At 56.5% G+C, this 25,994-nt stretch overlaps 1 protein-coding gene across 8 annotated transcripts in view; it reads left to right on the top strand.

Moving 5' to 3' along the window:
* The window catches only part of LOC309613338 (uncharacterized protein), a 67,746-nt gene that overhangs the window by 15,469 nt on the left and 26,283 nt on the right, over positions 1 to 25,994 (top strand). Inside the window, exon 4 of one of the 8 annotated variants that reach the window (XR_014235659.1) lies at positions 9,531 to 10,161. The exons of 6 other annotated variants lie outside the window; for them this stretch is intronic. The gene's annotated coding sequence lies outside the window, so the exon portion shown is untranslated. One more of the 8 variants, XR_014235660.1, reaches the window with a different exon arrangement.

Here is a 25,994-nt window from a genome sequence, read left to right as displayed (position 1 = left end):
TATCTGAGTCTGAGTCCCGTACACTCTTTTTTTTTTTTGGCCATGCCACATGGCATGTGGGATCTTAGTTCCCTGGCCAGGGATCCAATCCGTGCCCCCTGCAGTGGAAGCGTGGAGTCCTAACCACTGGACCACCAGGGAAGGTCCCCCGCCATACACTCTTGAGCCCACAGATTAAGGGGAGGGGGTGCAGGCTCCTCATCGACAGGAGGAGGGCAAGGACTTGCAGCATCTTTGGGCCACCACGCCGTGCTGTGCAGAGAGAGAGGTTGCCTGGACACTTTGGGTCACGTAGCAAATCGGGAGGCAGCAGAAGAGATGGCAGATGGTGGAGGAAAGGGGAGCTGGGGGCCCGGTATCTGGGGTCTGGGGGGATGGGTGGGAAGCAAAAGTGGCCTGAGAAGTGAAAGCAGGGACTGGAAGCCTCTGGAGAGGGAGGGGCTGTGGTCCTCAGGTCTGGCCAAGGGGGGTGTGGTTTCAGAGGACACAGGTGGCCTGGGTGTGGGTCTGGGCTCTGCCGTCCAGGAGCTCCGTGACCTGAGCTCTCAAATGTCCTCCCTTGGGGGATGGGGGGAAATAGCACAGCTGCCCTCGCAGGATGTAGAGAGAATTCAATGGGGAACTCCTGCAAGCCTCTTGCCTTGTCAGCCGGGTGATGAGAGGGGCTGTAGACTCACCTCCAAGGGCCCAAGGTTATGCCCACATGGATGGAAGTCGGGAGGGCTGGGGGCTGGGGGCGGGCGGCCTCCCAGAGGACCGGGCAGAGCAGGGCTGGTGGTTCCGTCTGGTGCAGCAGGGCTCACCACCTGCGGCAGCATCCTGGCGGCCTCCCGCTCGAGGCCGTGGTGCTGGGCCGGCTCCCTTCCCGGGACCCCTGCCCTCGGAAGCCTGGACCAGCTTCCTTACTGGGACAGGGCCGATGGGGGAGCCTTCCAGGGCCTTCTGCCTCTTGGTGGAGAGAACCTCTGTGGCCGTACCTGCAGGCAGTTCCCCCAGAGTCCCGGCCACGAGAGCGCTGGGTGTGATCCCCCAACACCACGGGCTGGGGCCGGGAGCCCCTGACTCTGGCGGGGGTGGAGACGCTGGGGCCTGAGAAAACGGCACCGGGAGCGTCCGCAGGCGCTCAGTGTATGCTCAGCGCGTGATGTACGAGGGGTGACTAAGTCACCCAGGCTGGACCTGCCGACCAGCAGTGGGTGTCCTGCCCTGGCACCTGGAGGGGTGAGGCTGTGGGGGGGCACCTTCCGCGGTCGCTCCCTCCCCCCACCCAGCGGAATCCCGCCCGCACCGTCTCCCTGAGCCTGCCTTTCGTTGCACGTCAGCCAAGTTCCGATTCCCCCAAGGCTGCCTCACCAAATATTCCTTCTTTCTCATCACCATAAATTTTCATTTGTTGGTTAAGCTGCACCTGGGGTTCTCAGACATCCACTCGCTCCCTTGCAACTCGCCAGCTTCTCCAGTGTCTCGTCCTCCCCTGCCTCATTCCTTCTTCTTCTGGAGGAGGACGAACCTGGCCACCGGGGGAGCGGCGGGGCGCGTGGGGAGGGTGGCAGCTTCCGGTGCAACCTGTAGGGCTTTGCCTGGAAACGGGGGGCCTCAAGCCACGCTCTCAGCTGGAGAGAAGGCAGCCCGATCTGTCTGTCTGTGCACCCTTTCCAGGCACCGTGGACTAGAAAGATTCGTCAGGCTTGACCAGCGTTTTCCAGCACCTTCCACGTGCCAGGAGCTCTCTTCGTGCCCCGGTGATATTATCTTGTTGAACACTGAAGACCACACCCGCTGTGGTCCCCCTTTTGTCCCCAGACAGCCAGGCTCAGGAAGGCGTGTGGCTGGCCCCAGGTCACCTGGACGGGGGTGAGCGGAGGTGGGATTCCAGTTTGGTTGGGAAGAGGAGACCCGTGGAGAGGAAGCTGCGGCCCAGAGGGCTCGTGGCCTTGGCGTGGCACCCCCGGCAGGGGCACAGCACGGGCAGAGCAGGCGGTCGGGAAGCTCGACGTCCCGCGAAGGAGCAGGAGCCAAGGCTGGGGCTGCGTCCCGTCTTCCGCGCGGCTTGTCCGAGCCCTCGGCCTCCGGGGACTCTCTGCTCACCTGCAGCGGCGCCCAGGGGGCTTATGAGGAGGGCGGCGGGGCGGAGGCAGGAGCCCTCCGGAGACTGGGCACACGGCCAGAGCCCAGGCGGACTGGGCACCTCGGGGCCTGGGGAAGCTGTCACCTAGCAGGGCTGGCAGGGAGCTGCACAGGAGAAGAGGCCTGACTGACTGCAGACCCCAAGCCCAGAGGCACCCCCGCTGCTATTCCCCCAGTTCCTGCCTTTCTGAGATGGTCCAGGGCCCCGCTCCCGCCCCGCAGCAAGAGGGCCGGAGCCCCAGGCCAAGGATGCTGTTCCCTCCCTCCCATCCAAGCAGCCAGCGGCCATCAGGACAGGGAGGGAACTCTGCTGGGCATGGGGATATGGTGGTGACATGATCACAGAGGCCACCGTTTAGCAGGAGAGAGGGAACAAACAGGGAACAACAGGTCCGTAATGTGTGCTCCGGGGGCTGAGCCTTGTGGGAGGAATAATGGGGCCGCCGGCTTGGGTTGCGGGCCTGGGGAGTCTCTGATGAAGGGACATTTGGGCTGGGGCAGCGGGGAGGCGAGCAGGCCATGGGGATGGAGACGAGGAATCAGCTGTGTGAGGGCCTGACGATGGGGGGTGGGGACACAGGTGAGATGGGAGCCTGCCATTCACTGAGCAGCTGTGTCCTGGGCCAGCAGGTGGGGTGGGGCAGGTGCAGGGCCCCTCACTGCACTGTCCCCTCCCCCGGCCCCCACCGGCAGCTCCTCATCCAGGACGCCTGCCCGCCCGGGCTGGAACAGGCCTGAGTCCTGGGGGAGGGACGTGAAGACACAGACAAGCCTCTCTCCTTGGATGACAGTATCACTCGTCACTGACAGGAAGCAGCTCTGCGCTTCCCACAGACCCTGAGGGCTTGGGCTGTGTGTTTTTAACCCATTATACAGATTATTATTCCATTAGTGGAGTCACACAGTGGGGGCCGCGGGACTTTCATCTCCAAAAGGCCTTGCGAACATTGATCACTAAAAATTAATTACAGCATTCTAATCTCCAAATGCCTCTAGGCTGCAATATTCCCTTCCTGTGTCAGCTGAGAGAAACACAGCCCTGGTTACGGGAAGCTCCTGGTGGGGGATCTTTCACAAGGCAGTGGGGCAGGAGTCAGACGCGTGGGGAGAAGGGGTGAGCGGCCCTGTTCCTCCAGCCCCTGGCCCTCCGGCCGCGCTGCACTGGGGATGGAGCCCAGTTCTGTGCTGAGGTCTCGTGCCCTCCTGCAAGGAAGCCATTTGCCAACCTTGAGGGGCTGTGTCCCTCTGCTTCTGCTACATCCCCGGGGGGATTTGAGGAGGAGAGGCTGGGTGATACTGGACGACTCCCCACCCCGGACCTCCATTTCTCATCAGTTACTTGGTCTCTGGGACCCCTTCCCATCCTGATTCCCCCAAATCTGAGAGAAGCTTCTGGCACCCTGCTGCCTTGCCAGGCTGACTCTCTGGTGTAAACTCCAATTCAGCCAGAAGGTTGAACTAATAATGAAGGTTCTCCGGATTCATTATGTTTCCTGGGTTTCTCTCCCCTTGGGAGCCCTTGATGTCAGATGAGCAGATTTGGGGAAGCAGGGTGGCCAGGCGGCGGGCCGTCCTCAGGGTGGACCAGGGCAGGCTCAGTGGGTGTCGGATGCAAAGACCCGGGGGCCTTCTGCCTGGGTGCTGGGTGCCCGGCATGTGGATGTGTGTGTGCACGGTGTGTGTGGCCCCTACAACCCAAGATTCAGAAAGCCAGGGCTGTCCAGGCCTTCAGGGCCTGACGGGTGCTTGGGGGTGGGCGTGCCCGGCCACGTGCCCCAAACACGTGGAGAAGGGGTTGTGCCTGGTCTCGGGGCTCTTGGAAGGGCGCTGATGAAGCACGGTTTTGCAGGCCCCAGGTTGCAGGGGACGGTCCTGGTTAGTCCTGACTTAGCAGAGTGCAGCGGGTCAGGGAACTCTGAACCAGGCCTCAGGTTGGTCCAACGCCCGGGCTGGTGGCAGGACTGGAGTGGACACCTGGTGAGCAGGAGGCCATGGCTGAGGGTCTCCCATCGGAGACCAGGGCGGGGCGTGCTGATTCGGGCCTCCAGAGGAGGGCTCTGATGATGGTGCCACCACGCTGGCAGTGGCCGACGGCTGTCTGTGCCAAGCCCGTGGGCGCGCGGGGTGGGGTTCTGCGCAGTGGCGATCAGCGCGGGAGGCTGTGGAGTGGCGCTGGGAAGGCCACGCAAACCAGACCCCGGTCAAGAGCTGGGAACCCGAGCCTCGCGGACCGAGCCGCAGTGCCGCGTCTGGGGTGAGGGTCGCCTGGCCCCCCATCCTGGCGTGGCCTCCGAGGCGCTGCGCACCCCCGGGTGAGTCAGTCCCTGTCTCTGATTGGCAGCGTCCTTGCCGGCAAGGCCTGAACTCTGAGGTGCTCTAAGAGGTAGAAATCGTGCGTGTAAAACACTGGCCCAGGGCCTGCCTGGTGCGAGGAGGAACACAGCCCATCGGGTACTTAGTGGCTGATCGCTGACTTGTTTATGGAGCGGGCCTTCTCCAGGGCTGGGGAGCGTGAGTGTGCACGGCTGCCTTCGAGGAGCGTCCCTCCTCGCTGAAGGGACAGACGTTCGACAAGCAGCTCCAGTCTAGTGCACTCAGTGCTGTGACGGGGAAAGAGGGGCTGTGGGTGCCAGAACAGGGGGTGGGGTTCTCAGGGGAGAGTTCCATGAAGAGCTCTCCCAGCTTAGACCTAATGAGTGAGTAGCTCTTCTCCAGGTGAAGCTGTGTAGAGAGTTCTGGAAGGAGGAGGCGGCGTGTGCGTAGGCCTAGGGAGAAAGAGTATGCGCAGACCGTGAGCTGGTAACGGTGGTGACTGTGACGGTGATGATGACGATGGTGATGGGGATAATGGTGATGATGAGGGTGACGACGATGGTGATGCTGGTGGTGATGGTGATAATCATGGTGATGGTGGTGATAATGGAGTGATGATGGTGATGGGGATAATGGTGATGATGAGGGTGGTGATGATGGTGATGATGGTGGTGATGATGAGGGTGACGATGATGGTGATGATGGTGGTGATGGTGATAATCATGGTGATGGTGGTGATAATGGAGTGATGATGGTGATGGTGACGGTGAGGATGAGGGTGACGATGATGGTGATGATGGTGGTGATGGTGATAATCATGGTGATGGTGGTGATAATGGAGTGATGATGGTGATGGGGATAATGGTGATGTTGATTGTGGAGATGATGATGGTGATGATAATAGTGATGGTGATGATGGCAGTGATGAAAGTGTTGATAATGGTGGCGATAGAGGTAATAGTGATGGTGGTGGTGGAGATGATAATGATGATGTTTATGGTGATGATGGTGATGATGGAGGTAATGGTGGCGGTGATGACGATGGTGGTGACGGTGACGACGATGGTGATGACGGTGACGACGGCAGTGATGATGAGACAGCAGTAGCAGCAGCCTCCTCCACCCCTGGTCAGGGGTCCAGGTCAGCTGAGGGGACCAGAACAAGAGTGCTGGCTCGTTAGGGACTTGGCTGACTTTTCCTCTGCTCCTTTGCTGTCTGATCCCTCTGCCTTTTCCACGGTCCCGTGCAGACTGTACCCCCTGGGTTCCTCCTGTCTGTCTTCAGACAGGGCTTTGGTTTGTGCTATGTCCCATCCCAGGGATGAGGACCATCCAGGCTTCAATGTCCCTCAGCTGTATCCCAAGTCCTCCACAGATGGCCACTCCCAGTCTGGTCAGTTGAGGGGGGTGAGTTTCCATCTTGGAAGGGTAGGCCACCTCTCCCTGGTCCCCTCACCAGAGCAGCCCCTGCAATGAGGTGAAAGCTGGCAGCTGCTGGACCGCTGTTTCCAAGGCTGGCTGCAACCAGGGGCCTTATCAGGCAGGACTCATCCCTCTGACTCTCCCCTAAGCCCACCCTCCTGGACCCAGCTACATCTTCCCAACTTCTTCCTTAAGAGCAAGTAATTGGGATTTGAAATTAAGATCAATTTGGAGGTTCTAGAAATCCTGTAGGGACCCCATGCGGCCATGGTGCAGTTTCTATTGGAAATGAACCAATCTGTGAGCTTCTGCCCCTAACTGGCCCCCAGCCCACATGGGCACTGGTTGGGGAGCCCACGCTCCCCTTCCCCCCGTGACAAGGAGCTGGCCGAGAACACAGGACACAGACCCTTCCCGGAGGTGTGGCCTGGTTATTCTCCCCACGCTTCCTAGTCTCCTCCAGACCCTCCAAAGGCGTCCATGCCCCGCCCTGGCCTCCTCCCTCCCACCACACCCTGCACCAGGCACTCAGTGGGTACCAGGCATGGGGCTACGCTCACCTTTTTTACGGGTGACAGAACTGAGGCCCACGAGGCAGACCTCTCCAACCTCTGAGCCCGGATGCTTAGCCACGAGGCCACGGGCCCAGCTCACCTCCGCCTCCCACCGTGTTCCAGCCACATGAGCTCCCCCTCAGTTCCGCTCCTGTGTACTGGCACAACGTTCTGACACTAGCAAAACAGTCAGCCTTTCATGTTCCCTTGATGCCTCCCATCTCTGGGGCTGAGCCCTGAGCTGCCTCGAGGCCCTTGGGTGGGGAGGAGGGAGGACCCCATCCGGAACAGACGGGTGAAAGAAAGGTCAGCCCAGGGTGCAGGGCCAGCTCACAGCGAGGGGGATGGTTGGGACAGCCCGGCTCTGTGAGTGAGGACATCCTCTCGGTTCCCTTGACTCCTATTTAGCATTTCAACGGCCAGGCTGGCACTGATGTCCTTGAGTCTTGCTGATGAGTGAGGGCGAGAGATTCCTGGATGGGGTGCAGTAAAGGGGAGTTCTGGTCCTGGTGACGGTGGAGAGGCAGGGAGGTGGGGAGGGGGCCGGGGGGAGTAGCCAGGACCTCTGGCGTCCAAGGGGCTTTGGGTGTGGGGACACACGAGAACTTGGGGGCTTCCGCCCTGGTGCAGTGTGGGGAGACTGAAGGCCCCTCGGCTGTGCCCTGCCCACTTCTGACACAACATAGGCAGGAAGAAGCCAGGAAGCTGGGCAGGACAGGGTCCTGGCTCCGCGTGCCCTGTGTGGGTGTTCGGTGCGCTTGGAAGTCCCGGAGGCTGCAGATCAGCAGGGAAGGGCCATCAGGGATGGAGAGGCCACAGCCTGGGCGGACGCTGTGACCGGGGCAGACGGCCTTGCGAGAGGACGATGCGGAGCCGTCCTCGTGAACGTGGCAGCAGCGCGGATGCCCGGCCCTGCCCGCAGACGCCTCGGCAGGACCGCAGGACCTGATACGCTCACCAGCTTGGCAGGCAGCTCCCAGCTTTTAATGTGTGGGAGAAGCGACCTTTTATATTTCAGATCACATGAAGTTAATTTGCACTCCAAGTTCAAGAGAGCTCCTGAGAAGGTACAAATGTGATTTCTTAGCAGCTGTTCCTGTAGGACTCAACATGACAGAAATGATGAGAAGTGAGGATTCATTTTTAGAGAGAAAGAGACACTCTCTCCCCAGAGCCGGCCCTGGATGGCGGCATCAGATGGGAGGAGCTGCGGGAGCGTGGGGGGCCACCTGCGCACCTCGTACGACGTCGCTGACCCACAGCTGTCCTGTTGCTGCTTGAATACCACCAGTGATGGAGGGCTCACCACCTCCAGGGCAGCCACATCTAATGCTGGTCAGGTTGGCTGTGGGACGGTCTCTCCAGTGTTGGTCAAATCTGCTTCTGTTGATTGTGTTCTGCCCTCTGAAGATGTACGAATCACCCCCCCCCCTCCTCCTGCCTGTCTGGTGTCTGAAGGTGGTCAGCTCATCCTCCCCTTCTGCTGACCACCTCCAATTCCTTAACCGTGTGTCCTAAGCTGGTGTCCGGGTCCTCCCATCCTGTCCCTGGGATGTTCTGATCTGCCAATGTCCCTAAAGTCAGCCACTCGGAACCAAACAGAATGTTCCTTTTTCTGACCAACCGGCCAAGAGTCCTATCACTTTCCTGCTTCTGGACACCGCACCTCCAGCCAGATGGCCAAAGATCACCTTGAGCGTGACCTTTGAGGTGCGCTGCTGGCCTACCTGGTTGACATCCAGGGAGAAGCCACATGTGACCGGTTCCGTGCCAATTGCTGTGGGAGGTTGGGCAGGGGACGTGGCTGCGGGAGCGGTAGGTCTAGTCCAGGCACCAAGCTGACACTGATGCGGGCTGTGGTTTTAGGGTGAACCCAGCTGTCACGTCTTCCCTGCCATCCCGCCCCATACCCATCTGGGCCCTGATGATTGGACCAGGGCTGGTCACCTGACTTAAGCTAGACCAATCACATCAGCAGTTGGGGTAGCAGGTCAGTCCCTGCAGGTGGCTGCGGGGCAGCTTTATTCCCATGGGGTCTGGGAAATCTGATGTCCATTTGCAGAGAAAGAAGAGAGATGGGGTGGGGGAAGCCATGCGGAGAGAGAGGAGTAAAACGTGAAGCACGTGCAGAGAGGTGGGGGTGGGCGCACACCCCCAGAGCCCCCCTGTGACACCCGCCCTCCCAGCCACGAAGACCCACAAGGTCCCACGGGGAGGGAGAAGGGTGCTGGGGGTCTGGCCCTGCGCCCTTCCTGGTGCCAGGATTCTCCAACATCCTTGGGACCCACCTCAACCTTGAGGAAAGATCCAAGGCAACCCAAAGCCCCCACCTCTCAGGGTCCCACCCTCCTTGCTGCCCAGGGTGACACAGGCCAACAGACAATGAGGGGCCGACAGCCCATTGCCTGGGGCTCCTGGAGGCTGTGTCATCTTGTAACTTTTGTAATTTTTTCCCGCCACTCCTTGGGGATGTTTACTGGCTACTGGCCCTGTACCTGCCCAGGTGTGGAACCCGCCAGTTGGGGCCAGGGGAGGATTGTCCAGGTTGAGGCAGCACAATTCAGTGCTTGGCCAAGAGTGGTTAAGACCAGCGTGGGTTCAGCCTTTCCTGGGCCCTGCTCTGGCGTGAGCAAGGGGCCTGCCCTCTCTGAGCCCCCAGTCTCTCCCCTGCAGAACGGGGACAGTTATGTCCCCCACCTCACAGGCCTGCTGTGGCTGCTCTAGGAGCTCTAGGAGCCAGTGTCAGTAGAGCGCCTGGCACAGAACCAGTCCCGTGGAAGGCAGGTCCACGATGGGAGGATGCCTTGCAAGATGGCGCACTCACGTGGCTGGCAGGGGGTGCTGGCAGAGGGCCAGAGGCCTCAGTTCCCCTCCACGTGGGTCTCCCCCGGCCCCCACTGCACCACCCCTGTGCTCCGGTGGCAGGCACATCGCCTTTTATGATCCCAGTCTCAGACGTCAGACAGCAGCTGTTATGAGCGGAATTGTGCCCCCTCCAAATTCGTGCGCCGGCGTCCTAACCCCTAGTAGCTCAGGATGCGATTGTGGTGGAGACGGGGTCTTTAAAGAGAGAATTAAGGTAAAACGAGGTCATGTGTGTGGGTCCTAATCCAGTCTGACAGGTGTCCTAATAAGAAGGGGAGATTAGGACACAGACACACACGGAGGGACGACCACGTGAGGAGACGGGAGAAGACGGCCATCTGCAAGCCAAGGAGAGAGGCTTGGGGAGGAATCACCCTGCCCACACCTGGATCTTCGGCCTCCGGAGCTGAGAGGAAATAAATGTCTGCTGTTTACGCTGCCGGGTCTGTGGTATTTGTTACAGCTGCCACGCTGACCGAGAGCATCTCTCAGCTGCACTCTATCCATTAAGGCGATCGGAGGCCCGCCCAGGCTGAAAGAGGGGCCACAGGTGACCCCACCCCTTCGTGGGAAGGTTCTGGAGGAGCAGGTGGTCCGGGAATATCGATGGTGGGAAAGACCGTGTGGTACACTGACGCACACGGATTGCCCAGGAGCGGGACTCAGGCAGGTAGTGCGGAGGGGCAGGCAGCCGCGAGGAGGCCTGCTGCATCATAGACGCGGGACGAGGGGGCGCGGGGCCGAGCGGGGCCTCGCCAAGCCGCTTAAGCTGCCGGCTGCGAGGGTGGTTGACAAGCGGGGCTGGGCCCAGGGCCCAGCGTGTAACATCTGAGAGCACAGTCCCGTGGCCCCGGAGGCAGGAGGCGCAGCCGGAGAGCAGGGCGCTTCGCATACTCTGCGAGGCAGAGGACGGGGAGGTCCCTCCGAGGACTGCCCGGCCCGGCCCGGCCCGGCCCCGCCCCCAGGCACCGGCCCCGCCCCGGCTCTGCCGTCTCCGCCCCCGCCACGCCCCCCTCCCCCCGGCCCCGCGCCCCCGGCTGTGCTGTCTTTGCCACGCACTTCCGTCCCCCACGAAGTCCCTCTAGGCCGCCCGCGGCAGCCTCAGGTTTTGTGTGCCGTGCTGGGCCACGTCTCAGTGGGTTTTATTCCTCTCATTATGCTATTTAACAGGCTATTACAGCCTCTCAGCGTGGGGAGGTGTTGTCAAAGGGAGAGGCTGGAAGACAGTGACTTAGGCGAAGGAGGGGCTCTGGGCTGGGATTTCCCGGAGCAAAGCCGAGGCCCCGGGGTGGGCGGGCGACCGGAAACAACTGCTGAGAGACCCTCGGCGGGGTCTCCTCCAGGTCCCACCTGAGTGCACATGGGCTCGGGCAACGCCCAAGCTGAGCTCGGCTTCAGGACTGGAAAATCAAGACTTCTCCCCTCTTTTGTCTGTTTCCTCTTCTCCCAGGCCCCTTGGGTCACCTCATTCATTCATTCACTCACTCATCCATGACAGGGCCCTTTGGTGCCAGAGGACACAGAAATGAATGAGACAAAAAAATCCCAGTCTCCTGGCACCGACCAGACACAGCACAGACGCGTGCCCTAAAGCACCACTCTTGTTTCCTTTCTTTTATCTTCAAAATCGATTCGTTTTCAAGCAGTCCAGCAGTTCAAATGGTTAAACACAGAATTACCCTAGGACCCAGCAATTCCACTCCTTGGTATTTGCCCACAAGAAAGGGAAACACATGTTCACAGCAGCATATTCACAACAGCCAAAAGGTGGAAAGAACCCCAATGTCCATCAGCCAATGAACAGATGATAAAATGTGGTCTGTTCACACAGAGGAATATTATTCAGCAAATAAAAAGGGACTGAGGTCCTGATACGTGCTTCAGCCTGGTTGAATCTGAAAACGTGATGCTCAGTGAAAAAAGCCCTCCACACAAGGCCCCAGAGTGTGTGATTCCATTTATGTGAAACGTGGTGAGCAGGGCTGGGAGGGGTGGGGGAATGGGGTGATGGCCGAGGACTTCAGGAGTGCTTTCTGGGGTGATGAAAATGTTCCAAAATTAATTGGTGGTGGTGGGTGCACACCTCTGGGCAGGTACTAAAAACCTTCGAATTATGCGCTCCGAGTGGGTGATTTGTGCGTGAGTTATAGCTCAGTAAAGCTGTTGGAAAATCACAATGCCTACCTTCACAGGGGTGTTAAGGGTATTAATTATTCTCTGTAAAATATTTAAAATAGTGCCTGGCACGTGCTAAATGCTCAGTAAACGTTAGCTATTTAAAAATAGTAAATTCCTTTTAAGCACTTGAAACCCCGGGCGCTGGTGCCGCGCCTCGCCTCCTGCTGTCCATCGGAGACACTCTCCCCTTTGATTTCTTTGAGTATCTGGGTTTCATAACCAGCTCCTCTGCCCGTGTGTGTGTTTTTTTTTAATGAAGTTCTATTTTTTTTTAAAATTTATTTATTTTATTTTTGGCTGCCTTGGGTCTTTGTTGCTGCATGTGGGCTTTGTCTAGTTGCCGCGAGTCGGGGCTACTCTTTGTTGCGGTGCGCGTGCTTCTCATTATGGTGGCTCTTCTTGTTGCAGAGCATGGGCTCTAGGCGCGTGGGCTTCAGTAGTTGTGGCACACGGGCTCTAGAGCGCAGGCTCAGTAGTTTTGGCGCACGGGCTTAGCAGCTCCGCGGCATGTGGGATCTTCCCGGCCCAGGGCCCGAACCCGTGTCCCCTGCATTGGCAGGCGGATTCTTAACCACTGCGCCACCAAGGAAGCCCCCGTCCGTGGTTGTAGTATCGCCTTTGAGGGGCACTGGCATGGCCACCTCCCCACCCCCCCACCTTCCCCACCACCCCACAGGACCCAGACTCTCAGGTTATGTGGCCTCTTTGGGGGCGGCCCCCTCCCTGTCCTCCCCCACTCACTCGTCCCAGACCCCAGCGCCCCTTCCCTTCTCGCGCATCTGGACGAGGCCGGCAGCCTGCCGCACACACGCTCGCAGGCTCGCCCCCGTGCTTTGCTTGCTCCCCGAGACGTAATTTGGACAGACAGGTGCCCTGGAGGCTGGCGCTGGGTTCGGCTCCCGGGACCCGGGCTGGGGGCCGCCTCCACGAAGCTCGTGGCTTTCTGACCCAGAGGATAGCCTGGCAAATCCATGCGTGAACTTTTGCAGATACCAGGAAACTGGCAGAAAGGCTAATAATTTACATGACATTAAAACCGTCCAACTTTGTCTGAGTAAATTAGAAGGATAAAATGAGATTTATTAAGGGCAAAGCCAGAGCAATCCAACAAGAGAAAGAGTCAGAAATAGAAAAGGCAGGAGTTTGGAACGATGTTAACCACGGAGAAGTACTGGGAGGTGGTGTCTGATGAGAAATGACATGTTAATCATCGTAATGACCGCCTCTCCCCGTCGCCCCGGGGAGCCCAGAGCAGCCCAGGGGCTTCGGCTGAGCCATCCTGCCCGGCTCTGCGAGGCAAGAGGGCAGCCTCTTGGTCTGGTCTGGCAGCTGGTGGCACCGGCCAGGGGCTGGGGCCTGTCACAGAGCTCCAGTTCCCAGCAGAGACCAGAGACCCAGCCAGGTGAGCGGCCCTTGGAGCCCCAGCGGCATCTTTACATGTCCTGAGCACCTACTGTGTGCCAGGCAGGGGCCGCAACACTGTGAAATACATTTGTTGAGCACTCACCGTGCGCCGTATTCAGGAAGTGCTGCAATGACTGTGTAAGTCAGGTTTGTGGGTGCTCACTCCTAGTTTGTGGGTGAGTAGCCAGGCTCGGAGAAGGTCAGCAACTTGCCCAAGGTCACACAGCCAGGAAGTGGCAGAGCCGGGGCCCAGAGCTGCTGCATTCTGGACCCCACAGTTCTCCCGGCCGTTCAGCAACGGTGTGCAATGCCTGCTGTGCACGGAACCGAGGGTGCGGGGCGGGCACGGTTCCTGCCCCCAGGTGGTGTGGCCCAGAGGCCGAGAAGAATGAGCCAACGGGTAGTGATGCTGCATGCGACGACTCCTCTGCTGGGGTGACCCCAGGGGCTACAGGGGTGCATGGGAGGTCCTTGAAACCCACCCTGTCCTGGGTGATCAAGAAGAACGGCCGGAGCTTTAGCCGAGCCACGGGCGTGTGATATGGCGGAAATGCTCCAAGCCGATGAAACAGCAGGTTCAAAGCCAGGTGTCCTTGGAGAGCTGCAAGTCATTCCTTCCCAACTGAGCCTCTGGCATGAAGGGACAGCGGGGACAAGTGTGGCTGGGGGGGTGGGGAGAGATGTGGCGTGGAAGCCGTGCCAGGGAGTTTGGGTTGTATCTTACGGACACTGGGGACCCCTGCCCACTCACGCCCCTGTCTGAGGACGAGGGTGAGGAGGAGGGCCCCTGGGAGAAGAGAGGGGCCTGGCCTGAGTGGGCAGCAGGCCAGTTGAACCTCATGGGCTCTGAGCAGGGTCGCCAGGCAGCTCAGGTGGCCCCAGGCTGGAGTCTCCCTGACGGTGCTGGTCACCGTCCCCGGCTCCCAGGGCGCCTCACAGCCCCATTCTGCAGGGCCTGGTCCCAGCACACCGACACAGCTCTGGGCTTCCTCACAGACCCCACGTGTGGGGCTGTCCCTGGGCTCAGGCTGTGCCGGCTGGTCGTCCAGAGCTAGCCGTGCCTGTGTGCCCAGCCTGGACACCCCCAAAGGAGGGGACGGTGGGGCCCACACCCCTCACACGCTCCTTTGTCTTTCCAAGGGCCTGGCCATGCAGTGAGTGTGGGCTGCCAACAAGCTGGGGGAAAGGCTGAACCAGCAACTTTATCCGCATTTGCATTTGAGGAAAGTGAGGCTCAGAACAGGGTCGGGAGCTGTGCACTGAGAACTTACGTCAGGGAAGCCACGTGGGCCCGATGCTCTGGTTGGTTTTCCCCACACCCTTAATGAGGTCCCCGTCAGACCAGCTGAGGCTGACCCGGGGAGGCCATGCTGGTGATGAGGGAGAGTAGAGACCTCCCAGCACCCCAGAATTTGACCAGCCTCCCAGGGTGGGGATCTACACGGGGACAGGCCCCGGGGCCCCCTAGGAGCCTCAAAAACAGCTGCCCCGGACCCAGCTGTCAGAGAGAACACTGAGGAGGTGGGGTGGGGTCTGCTGGGCCACGGCTCCGGGAGTGCAGGGGGGGGGGGACCGGCCCCACTGCAGAGCTGCCTGAGGAGCTCTAATGATGGCTCATGTCAGAGCCGGCCCTCGGCTCTCACCGCCCTGCGTCTCCGGTGGCACCACGCCAATTAAGGATGAGTTGAGTGTATCGTTAGTTTCCGAATCGTCAGGATTCCAATTAAGGGCCTCTTAGATCCACTTGAGCGGCTCTGCTGATCATCCAGGCTGGAGAAGTTGGGCTGGGATGGAGGTACCTGCTGTACGCTGACAAGCTGTAATGGGGCTTTGCCAGACAGGGGGCTGGATTAAATTGGCACAGCGAGGCTGAATTCCTGGCTCCGCCTGCGTGCCGAGGGCCTTGGTCTCCTGACCGGTTGGTGCGAGTGTCCTTCTCCTGGGGGTGATGGGCCAGAATGACTGGAGGTCCCCTGGGAGGCAGTTCCAAATGTCACATTCCCATCAGACCTGGCCCTGAGGGGCCATCTGGTCTACCCCTTCATTGACAACGGGAGAAACGGAGGCCCCTCAAGGCCACAAGAGACCCTAGAGGTGGACCTGATCCAGACCCTCAAGCAGATTGGAATCCCCTCCACTGTCCCAGCCAAGTGGCCATTTACTTAGGCTTCTTTTATGACAACAAGACCACTCCTCCTCCCATCAGGGCTTGTTCCCTGTGTCCATTGGGGTTTTTATCTGCAAAGGAGGTGACTTTGGCCACGTGCAGATCTGGAGGAAGAGCTTTCCAGGCAGAAGAAATAGGAAGTGCAAAGGCCCTGGGGCGGATCAGAAACGTGGGTCAGAAATGTGGCCCGGGGGACTTTCCTGATAGAGTGGTGGTTGAGAATCCACCTGCCAATGCAGGGGACACGGGTTCGAGCCCTGGTCCGGGAAGATCCCACAAGCCGCGGAGCAACTAAGCCCGTGCGCCACAACTACTGAGCCTGTGCTCTAGAGCCCGCGAGCCACAACTACTGAGACCACGTGCTGCAACTACTGAAGCCCGCACGCCTAGAGCCTGTGCTCTGCAACAAGAGAAGCCACCGCAATGAGAAGCCCGTGCACCGCAATGAAGAGTAGCCTCTGCCCTCTGCAACTAGAGAAAGCCCGTGCGCAGCAATGAAGACCCAACACAGCCAAAAATAAATAATAAATAAATAAATAAAACTATCAGTAATAAGATAATTAAATTGAAAGTCAGGTTTGAAAAAGAAAAAAAAGAAATGTGGCCCGTGTGGCCACTGGAGCAGGAGGAACTGAGGGCAGGGAGGTAGAGAAAGGAAGCCCCGCAGGCTGGGGTGGGGAGGGACGTGAGAAGCCACGGGGCTCTAAGCTGGGGAGGGACGTGATCTGTGCTCTGAAGGCTGGAGCTGCCTCCTCACTGGGGAGTGGAAGGCGGGAGAACCTGGAGATCCCGGTGTGGCCACTGGCTGGAGGGGGCACTGGGGCTCCTGGACTTGCTCTGGCCTTGGGGGCGTTGCTGGGAAGAGGGTATGATCAGAGGTTTTGGCCTGAGCCACTGCCGAGGAGCACAGAACAAGGCGCTCTGTTTGAACACATCCCGTTTGAGCAGGTCTAGGGTAAGGGCAGTGGATCTGAAGGTCTGGGGAGGGGCGGGGGCCGGAGCTGAGAAGCGAGCGGGGCCGAGAGGTAAACCATCCACACTGCAGTGCCGCCTCCACCCAGGAGCCTGAGATCCAGCCCGGCAGGTGGGGGTGGTGGTGGAGTGGCCTGGTTTGGACCCAAGCTCAGTTCCTCCCCACCTGAGTGTGGCCTCGTGGGGGTCCTGTGTCCTCCTGGGGCCTCAGTTTTCTCACCTGTGAAATGGGAGCACACCCCTCCTTTGCAGGCAACCTCTCTCTGGCCACCGGCGTGGTCCCCCTCTCGTGGGCGTGGCTCCCTAGCTGGCCAGCTCCTTCTGCCCACGGGTGGCTTCGGGGGCAGGTGCCAGGGCCCCCCCCCCTTTGCAAACTGCAATGCCCCAAGTGCTGGGCGTGTGGGTGCTGCCCCCCCCCCCAACTGTCTCCTTCTCCCCTGCGCAGACACACCCGGGGGAAGGGGCTCCAGGGCCCACGCTGACATCCGACCTCCCGGGTCACCAGCCTGGGACCACCTCTCATTTGACTTGCTTTGGATGAGGACAGGTCTCACCTGAGCGTCCCTTATGGCCTGTGACCTGGGACTACTTGCCCCAGGTCCCACCCTCCCCACACCTCGGGGGGCTTGGGGTTGCTGCTGCTCTGCGACCTCCGGGGTCAGGAGGGTCTCGACACCGCAGGGTGCTGCGCCTTCCCTGGGGAGGCCCGGGCACTAAGTGTGATTTAAGCCCAGGTCTGGTGTAGGCAGTCGTGTCCTGAGGCGGGGGTGGGGCTGTGGCTCCCGGGTGAGAAGCCCTCTCCTCGCTGCAGGCGGATGAGGGGAAGAGGCCCTGCTCGGGGCAGAGACACGGAAGGGGTTGGAGCAGAGCCGGGCCTGCGGTTGACCTGGGAATGGAGGTCAAACCGCTCCTGGAACCATTAGGAGCATTCTCCACTGGCTGAGGGGCGCAGACAGTGACGTGATGAACACCTGTGAACCCAGCACGCAGGCTGAGCAGACGTAACGTTCCGATACGTGCCCTTTTCTCAGATCTTTTTTCAGCATGGCTCAGTCCCACAGTGTTTCTGTGTGTTTACAGCACATGCTTACATCCCAGCAGCCTGCAGAGTCGATGTTTAAACTTGACGTAGATGGTACCTTGCGTCCCTGACATTCAGCATTGCTTTTCTGCTCAAATATGACCCTCCCGAGACTTACCCGAGTCGGTCCATGTCTGGTTCGTCCGTCGGTCATCTGTTTACATTAACCGCGGTCCAGGGCTCCCGCGTGCACGTCGTTCATTCATTTCCCGCGAAATACACACGGTGCTCTTCGCAGTGCTTCTTGACCACGTGCCAGTCCCAACACACGCGGGCGAGGGGTTCCGGTGCGCAGCCAGGAGCTCACCCGCTGGGTCCCCGGCAGGTGCAACTCCAGGAGAAACGGCCGGACGGTTTTTCGAAATGATGGCACCATCTGCTGTCCCGCCCCTGGGAGAGTTCCCGTTGCTCCAGAACCTCACCAGCGCTCCGTTCTGTCGGACCTGAACGTCTGCCCAGCTGGTGGTTCTGAAGTGGCATCTCCCTGGGGATCTAATCTGCGTCTCCCCGGTGGCGCCCACAGTGGAGCCTGCCGCCAGACTTCCTCCCCTGGGACCCTGGCGCGTCCTGTTCCCATCCCCGGCCGGCTCCCTGACTGTCCTTCTTTATGGACGTGCAGGAGTCCTCCGCGTAGCCTGGGTGTTAATCCCTCGTGGGTTATGCGTGTTGTAAGTATCTCCTCTGTGTCCGGTGGTCTTGTTGCTGTGTTTACGGTGTGCTTTGTCATGCCAAGTTCTCTAATTTTGCTCTGCTTGGATTCATCAATCTTTCCCGTCATTTTTTGTTGGTTTAAGAAGTCTTTCTCCACCCAGAGATGGTAAGAAAGTTTTCCCTGTGCACTTAGGCCTCTAACCATCGGGGTCGCATTTCATAGTGATGTGAGGTGGGGCCTCACCTGGTGATTTCGGTCCAGGGTCTGATTTCCCAGGCCCCCTCATTGCTTGGTCCCTCTTTCCCCTCTGATTAGTATAGCCGCCATCTCCTTGTGGTAAGCGGGGTGGTTTGAGTTCCTGGAAGCCCTAGGGGAGGGGAAATGTGGAAGGGGAGAGAGATGAGGGGGCCTTGAGGGAGCAAGGAGGCCAACTGAGGTGGAGGCGGCTGGGACGCTGGGACGATGTGGCAGATGGGGAATTCCTGGGGGAGGGGCTCTGGGGATGCTAAACAGTTAAATGGGACACTTTTGAGGGATGGGCAACACCGGGATGTCTGTGTTCTGTGATAGAAGCTTCCTTGGACCCCGAAACCTTGTGATGAGCCTCCTTTGCACACAGAAGCCTTGTGTGAGGGTCAGGCCTCCCGGGGGGCGGCGGGCAAAGCACAGGCCCTGGAGTCAGGAGGCCCAGCCGCCCTGCCAGCTGAGACCCTGGCCTCCTGCAGGCTGTGAAGTGGGGTGGGGGTGGAGGGCTCCCTGCCCTTGACCTTGGCCCCAGCCTCACCGTCCACCTGCTGGAGGGGGTCACCCAGCCCGCTGAGGGACCAGGGCTTGCTCAAGGCCACACAGAGTTACAGGAGTGAAGACCAGGCCTGGGACTCCGGGCTCCCAGCTGGGGCCCCCTCTCGTGCAGGACAGCTACCCCAGCCCTCGGGGAGGGGACACTCGGAACCCCTGGTGACACTGCCTCCCAATCGCCTTCCCCACCTTGGTCCCCCCTGCCCCCCGCCCCCCGCTCAGCCACCAGCGCCAGTCCTCACACCGCGGTGCCCAGCGGGGCTGGCAGCTCAGATAGGAAATCAGGGGCTGCCTGGGAGGCTGGGCGGGCAGGAGTCCTGGAGCCCTGGGGTGGGGGCGTCTGCTTCCTGGGGCTGCCCTAACAAAGCACCACAGGCTGAGCGGCTTAAACAAGAGATTGATTTTCTCCCCGTCCTGGAGGCTGGACATCTGAGATCAAAGTATCAGCAGGGCTGGTTCCTCCTGAGGCCTCTCTCCTTGGTGTGCAGATGGCTGTCTTCCCCCTGTGTCCTCCTGGGGTCGTCCCTCTGTGTGTCTGAGTACTAATCGCCTTTTCTTATAAGGACTCCAGACACGCTGGATTAGGGCCCACCCACGTGACCTCATTTTACCTTAATTCTCTTTAAAGGCCCCGTCTGCATACACAGTCACATGCTGAGGTGCTGTGGGTAGGGCTTCAACGCATGAAGTTGGTTGGTGGGGGACACAGTTCAGCCCATAACGGGGGGGGACAGAGGAGGGCCACGGGAGAGGATGGAGGGGGGGTCAGGGGCAGCGGGCATCTGGCCCCGTTACCTGCACTGAGCCTTTGGAGGGGTGGGCGCTCTGGGGTACGAGAGGGCTGTGCCGGTGTGATGCCTGGGGCATGGGGCGTGCTTTGCGGGTGACGGGGGTGTCGGGGCAGAGGCCCCTCCACTGGGGCCTTGGGCAGCACCCGGGGGACCTTCCGGCCCCTGGGTGGGAGGCGCATTCTGTCCCCTGGCCACACAGCAAAGCAGAGAGAGCCCTGGAGGCCATGTGACCACAGGGACCGAGGTGACTTGTGGGGTCTTTAAGGACGTGGGCCACACCCGAGGGCCATGGGGCAATGCCCCAGGGCAGGCGGTGGTACACACAGAAGAACTCAGACCCACGTCTGTGGGGAGAAGCGAGGGGAGCTCAGACGGACAGACGGACAGCGGCCGAGTTCCCGCCATGGGGGAAGCAGTGCCTCAAGGCCGCCCTTCAGCCGAGTCACAGAGATTCATAAATCGTCCTTTCCTTGCGCACCTCAGCCTGGGGGCCAGTGTCTGTGTTTTATTGCTTCTCCCGGGGGCCACGTATTTTCCCCAGAGCCTGGGATTAAGTCACCAAGAAAGACCAGGGACCCCAGGCGGGCTGGAAGGGGAGGGGTCCCGGATGCCCATCGTCTCCCCACCTGCTCTCTCCCAGGCCTGTAATTGGATCTGGAGCCTGAGAGCTTTGGCCTGGGGATGGGTGCGGATAATGGGACCCCAGGTCTCAGGCTCTGGGCTAAGCCTTGGGTGGGGAGAGGCCGGGAGGGCCCCTCGTGTGGCCTGCACCCCGGTCCCACGGGCCCCCTCTAGGCTCCGAGCCCCTCCAGCTCCGTGTGGGCCCTGGGTGGGCCTGCCCGCCCGTCGTCAGGGAAGATTAGGTGTGAGGCGGGCCTGGCTGCCTTTGAAGGCCAAGGCCGCTGAGCCCCTGGTGTTAGGCCTCTGCTTCTGAACTTGAGGGGATCTGGCACCAGCGTCTGGGCGGGGCGAGGTGGGGGAGGGAGGGGCAAGGGCAGGGGTCAGACCCACGGTCACTGCCTCACACCCCCTTTCACCACAGACCCCCGGCGGTGGCCCAGACATGGACTTTGTCTGAAAAGTGCAATATTTAAAAACAAATTAGAATCAGCTGCCAAGATTTAAAGTGGAGAGGTTTTGCATTAAAATCTGATTGCTAGCTTTTCTTAGGAGACAAAGAGAATCCGAAGGCCAAGTGACACTGGGCTCCGTTCAGGTTTTGCTCAGACCCTCCAGGCCCAGCTCCCTCCAGGGAAAAGCCACCAAAGCCCCCACACCACCTGGCCCTGCTCCATTGTCCCCTGCCTCTCTCCCCGTGCTCTTTCTGCTTCAGCCGTACCGCTCCTGGCTTCCTGCAACTTTGAGGCCTGCTGCTGCCTCAGGGCCTTTGCACTTGCTGCTGCTTCGACTTTCCTCCCCACCCACTCACACCCCATTTCACTGGGCTCTTTACTGTCATGTCGCCTTCTCTTCTACTTGGGATTGCTGTCTGCCTACTGTCCGCCTCCCTCTCCTCTGCTCACTCATCACCAGGTGACACACGGGGCTGAGGGCTGACTGGCGGTTTCTCCGTGGGGCCTGGGCTTCCTCACAGTGCAGGGGGCCGGGCGAGCATCCGGAGAGAGTGCCAGGCACAAGCGGTGTCCTCTCTGTGACCCAGCCCAGAATATACAGACTGCTTCTCTGCACCATCCTGGCTGGTGGAGACATGGGTCCCCACCCAGATTCAAGAGGAGGGAGCACAGTTCAAAGGGGAGGAGTAGAGTCCTGACCACCACCAGGGACCAGGAATATAGCCGTGGCCATTTTTAGAAAATACAGCCAAGCACATCTTTGAATCCATGGTGCTCAATGAGACCTTGGCGCATGGATGGCCGCCCACCCGCTGGGGCCCCTGTGGACAGGAGCCCGCGGGCCAGAGCTCCTTCTTCCTGTGGCCTGCCAGGTGTCTGAGCTGTTGTGCCCACCTTTAGCGAACCCTCATTCCTTTCCCACCTCTCGGGCTCTCTGGATACTAGGTCCCTCTTGAAGTCCCTTTGCAGCCGGGCCCCCCTCTTCCCCCACCTCCAGTCCTTGCAATCACGGATCTCTTTTCTGTACTAATAGCTTGGACTTTTCTAGAACATCATATAAATATAATCATATAGCATGTAGCCTTATGTGTCTTTTTAGGATTTTAAGCAAATCCGGAATAGGACTTGCCTATTCTGGACATTTCATATCAATGGAATCACACAATATGTGGCCTTTTGTGTCCGGTTTCTTTCATTCAGCATCATGTTTTCAAGGTTCCTCTAGGTTGTAGCAGGTGTCAGTGCTTCATTCCTTTTTTTGTGGCAGAAAAATATTCCATCATATGAATAGACCACATTCTATTTATCTATCCATTCATCAGGTGATGGACATTTGAGTTATTTCCACCTTTTGTCTAGTGTGAATAATGCTGCTGCAAACGTTTACGTACAAGTTTTTGTTTAAACAACTATTTTCTGTTCTTTTGGGGTCTGTACATAGGCGTGTAATTGCTGGGTGACATGGTAACTCTGTGTTGAACATTTTGGAACTGCCAAAGTGTTTTCCACAGCGACTGCACCATTTTACATCCCACCAGCTTTCACGAAGTTCCAATTCTCTACATCCTTCCAACACCTATTCTTTTCTTTTCTTTTTTATTATTGTGGTCAAACTAGTAGGTGTGAAGTGGTACCTCACTGTGGTTTTGATTTGCGTTTCCCTAATAACTAATGATGTTGAGCATCTTTTCATGTCTTGTTGACCATTTGTATATCTTCTTTGGAGAAATGAATGTCTATTGAGATCCTTTGCTCATTTTAAAAATTGGGCTGTCTTTTTATTCTTGAGTTGTATGAGTTCTTTATACGTTCTGGGTACTAGACCCCTACCAGATATGTTTTGCAAATATTTTCTCCCATTCTGTCGTTTCACTTTCTTGGTGGGGTCCTTTGACGCACAAAAGTCTTAAAGTATGATGAAGTCCAATTTATCTATTTTTTCTTTTGTTGCTTGTGTTTTTGGTGTCATATCTAAGAAACCATTGCTAAATCCAAGGTCATAAAGATTTGCCTCTGTTTTCTTCCAAGAATTTTATAGTTTTAGCTGTCATGTTCAGGTTTTAAAATTTATTTTGAGTTAATTTTTATATATGGTGTGAGGTAGGGGTCCAGCTTCCTTTTTTTCGCGTGTGGCTCTCCAGTTGCCCCAGAACCATCCGTTGAAGAAACTATTTATCCCCATTGACTAGTGGTGGCCTGCTTGTTGGAGATCAGTTGGCCACAGACATATGAGTTTTTTCTGGACTCTCACTGATTGTTAGGTCTATCCTTACACCGGTACCATGTTGTTTGATTACTGTAGCTTTGTAGTAACTTTTGAAATCAGAAAGTGTGAGTTGAATCCTCCACCTTTGTCCTTCTTTTTCAAGATTATTTTGGCTATTTGGGACCCCCTTGCAATTCCATATGAATTTTAGGACTAGCTTGTCTATTTCTGCAAAAAAGGCCTTGGAATTTTGATAGGAATTGCATTGAATCTGTAGATCAATTTGGGGAATATTGTCATTTTAACATTATTAAGTCTTCCAATCCATGAACAGGGGATGTATTTCCATTTATTTAGATGTTTTATAGATTTTATAGATTTCTATGTTTTATAGATTTCCTTATATCAGTTTGTACCTACTACCTTGGTTTATGTAATTTATTATTAAGTATCTGATTCTTATTATTAAATATTTGATGCTATTGTTAATGGAATTGTTTTCTTAATTTCCTTTTCAGATTGCTCATTGTTAATGTATAGAAATACCACTGACTTTTGTGTGTCGATCTTGTATTCTGCAACTTTGCTGAATTTGTTTATTAGCTCTAACAGTTTCTTTTGTGTGTATGGATTCTTTAGGATTTTCTATATATAAGGTTGTGTCATCTGTTAATCGAGGTAGTTTTACTTTGCATTATTTTTTTTTTGAGATTTATTGGTGATGTTGTGTGTATCAATAGTTTATTCCTTTTTATTGTTGAATAGCATTCCATTGAATGGATATGTCACAATTTGTTTATTCACCTGTTAATGGACATTTGGGTTGTTTCCAGTTTAGGCTACTGCAAATTGGGCTGCTATGAAGATTATTGTACAATTCTTTGTATGGACATATCTTTTTATTTCTCTTGGGTAAATACCTAGGAGTGAAATGTTTTGGTCATATGGCAGGTATATATTTAACTTTCAACTTTTAAGAATCTGCCAAACTGTTTTCCAAAGTGGTTGTACAGTTTTGTATTCACATCAGCAGTGTATGAGCATCCCAGTTCCTCTAAGTCTTCACCAACGCTTGATATGATTGGTCTTTTTAATTTTTGTCATTCTAATAGGTGCTGAGAGGTATCTCATTGTGATTTTAATTTGTATTTCCCAAATGATTATTAGCTTTGAGCATCTTTTCAGGTATTTATTTGCCATTTGTATATCTTCTTTGGAGAAGTATCTGTTCATATATTTTGCCCATTTTAAAATTGACTTTTTGGTTTATTATTGTTGAATTTTGAGAATTCTTTACACATTCTGTATATAAATTCTTTGTCAGATATACAATTTGCAAATATTTTCCCCCAGTCTGTGAGTTGTCCTTTCATTCTCTTTACAGTAACCTTTAAAGAACAGGAATTTTTTACTTTTGATGATGCCCATTTTATTAATTATTATTTTTTGGATCATGCCTTTGATGTGATATCTAAACGATCCTTACTTAAGCAAAAGGTCACAAAGATTTTCTCCTATGCTGTATTCTATAAGTTTTATAATTCTAGGTTTTACATTTGGGTCTATGATCCAATTTGAATTAAATTTTGTATGTAGTGTGAGATATGGATCAAAATTTTTTGTTTGTTTTTTTTAACATATGGATATCCAAATATTCCAATATCATTGGGTGAAATGATTGTCTTTTTTTCCACTAAGTTGCCTTTGTCCCTTTGTCAAAAATTAGCTGTCTATGTATGTGTGCATCTATTTCTGGACTCTCTGTTCCATGCCTATTTGTCTATATTATACCAATACCTCACTGTTTTCATCACTATAGTTTTATAATCTGTCTTGAAATCAGGTTGTGTTAGTGCTCCAACTTTGTTCTTTTTCAATCACTTTGCCTCATCTAGGTCTTTTGCATTCCATATGAATTTTACAAATAGCTTGTCAATTTCTCAAGACAAAACCAAACCAGACCTGGTGCAGACTTGCACTGATCTATGATAGCTGGCAGTTGTTATGGTTTATATTGTTTCCTCTCCTGCAGGCTGAACTTTCCAGGAACTTCTGCTTTTCCCTGATGCGGTCTGTCCATCACTGTGTCCACTCTCTGAACTTACATACTCGCGTTTGTTGTCCCCCATATAGAGACACCAGGCCCCTTGCATTACCCACTGAGTTTCCTGCGGTGGGGGGATCATCCCTTATTCTCCACCATCTATGAAGAGCCCATCGGAGTTGGATATAGGGAAGAGTTTTTCCTAAGGCTTTGATCATATTTCCAGACAAGTTCATTACTTTGTGGACGAAAATTAGGATGCTAATGCTGTGAGTTCCCATCCCCCCATGCCTTATTCACCTGTTTACCCATCCATGTTCCCATCCATCGAACCATCCACTTTTCACCCATTCATCCATCCATATTCCCATCTGTCCATCCATCCATCCAGCCAGCCACCCACCCATTCTTCATCTCTTCACCTATCCATACTCCCATCTATCCCTCCATCCACCCCACCCATCCTTCATCCATTTACCTATTCATCCAACTATTCATCCTTCACTCATACATCCTTCACCTATTCACCCATCCATCCACCCACCCACCCACCCATCCTTCACCCACATCCTTCCCTCTTCTACCCACCTTTGTGTTCCCCTACCCGTCCCTTCCTGATCACCAGCCATGCTAGACACTGGGGTTTAGAAATACCTTCCAGGACCTAAGTTTCTCTGTCTTTAAACGAGCAGGTTGAATGAAGTGATTTCCCAGGACCCTTCACACTCTGTTTTTCTTTGACTTCCATACAAGGACAGTCAAAATCCGAAGCTGACAGGGTTACACGACTTCCACAGGAAGGATGAGGAGCTGGGCCAAGTCAGAGAGGGGTTTTCACGCCCACTGACTCTGGGACAGACACAGATTGCCACTTGCACCTATTTGTGCCAAGATCCCAGGAGCTCAGGCCCCCATCACAGGGCAATGCAGTGGGTGCCCTCTTGGTGCAGGTGGCATTAACTGGGCATCCAGGGGTGCCCCTCACTGTCTGTGTCCAGTGGGAGCCTCCAGGTTCCCCGAGGAGGCAGTGGCTAAGAACAGAGGACAGAGAGGTGAGCAGTGGGGGCCACTCAGGCCCGAGGGGCAGGGCAGGGGCCTGGGGAAGCCTCAGGTTTGCTCTACCCTCTGAGCTGACATCAGCAGTGACCTGAAGCCCTGCTCTGGCCGCCACCGTACCTCCCCACCTCACCTGTGCACACCCAGGGCTGTTTGCACCGATACGTGTGTCCCTGGCTAGACTGAGCATGTGGCATGCAGGGCTGGCGGGGCTGACATCCCAGGGGGTGCCCTCCGAGCTGGCGGGAAGGCTAGGGCTTGGGGCCTGGGGGAGGCAGCTGACCCCGATCC

The sequence above is a fragment of the Balaenoptera borealis genome (assembly GCF_965194805.1).
Source record: "Balaenoptera borealis genome assembly, chromosome: 16".
Taxonomy (NCBI): Eukaryota; Metazoa; Chordata; class Mammalia; order Artiodactyla; family Balaenopteridae; genus Balaenoptera; species Balaenoptera borealis.
The sequence above is the reverse complement of the archived record's forward strand: the minus strand, read 5'-3'. Positions and strand labels throughout refer to the sequence as shown.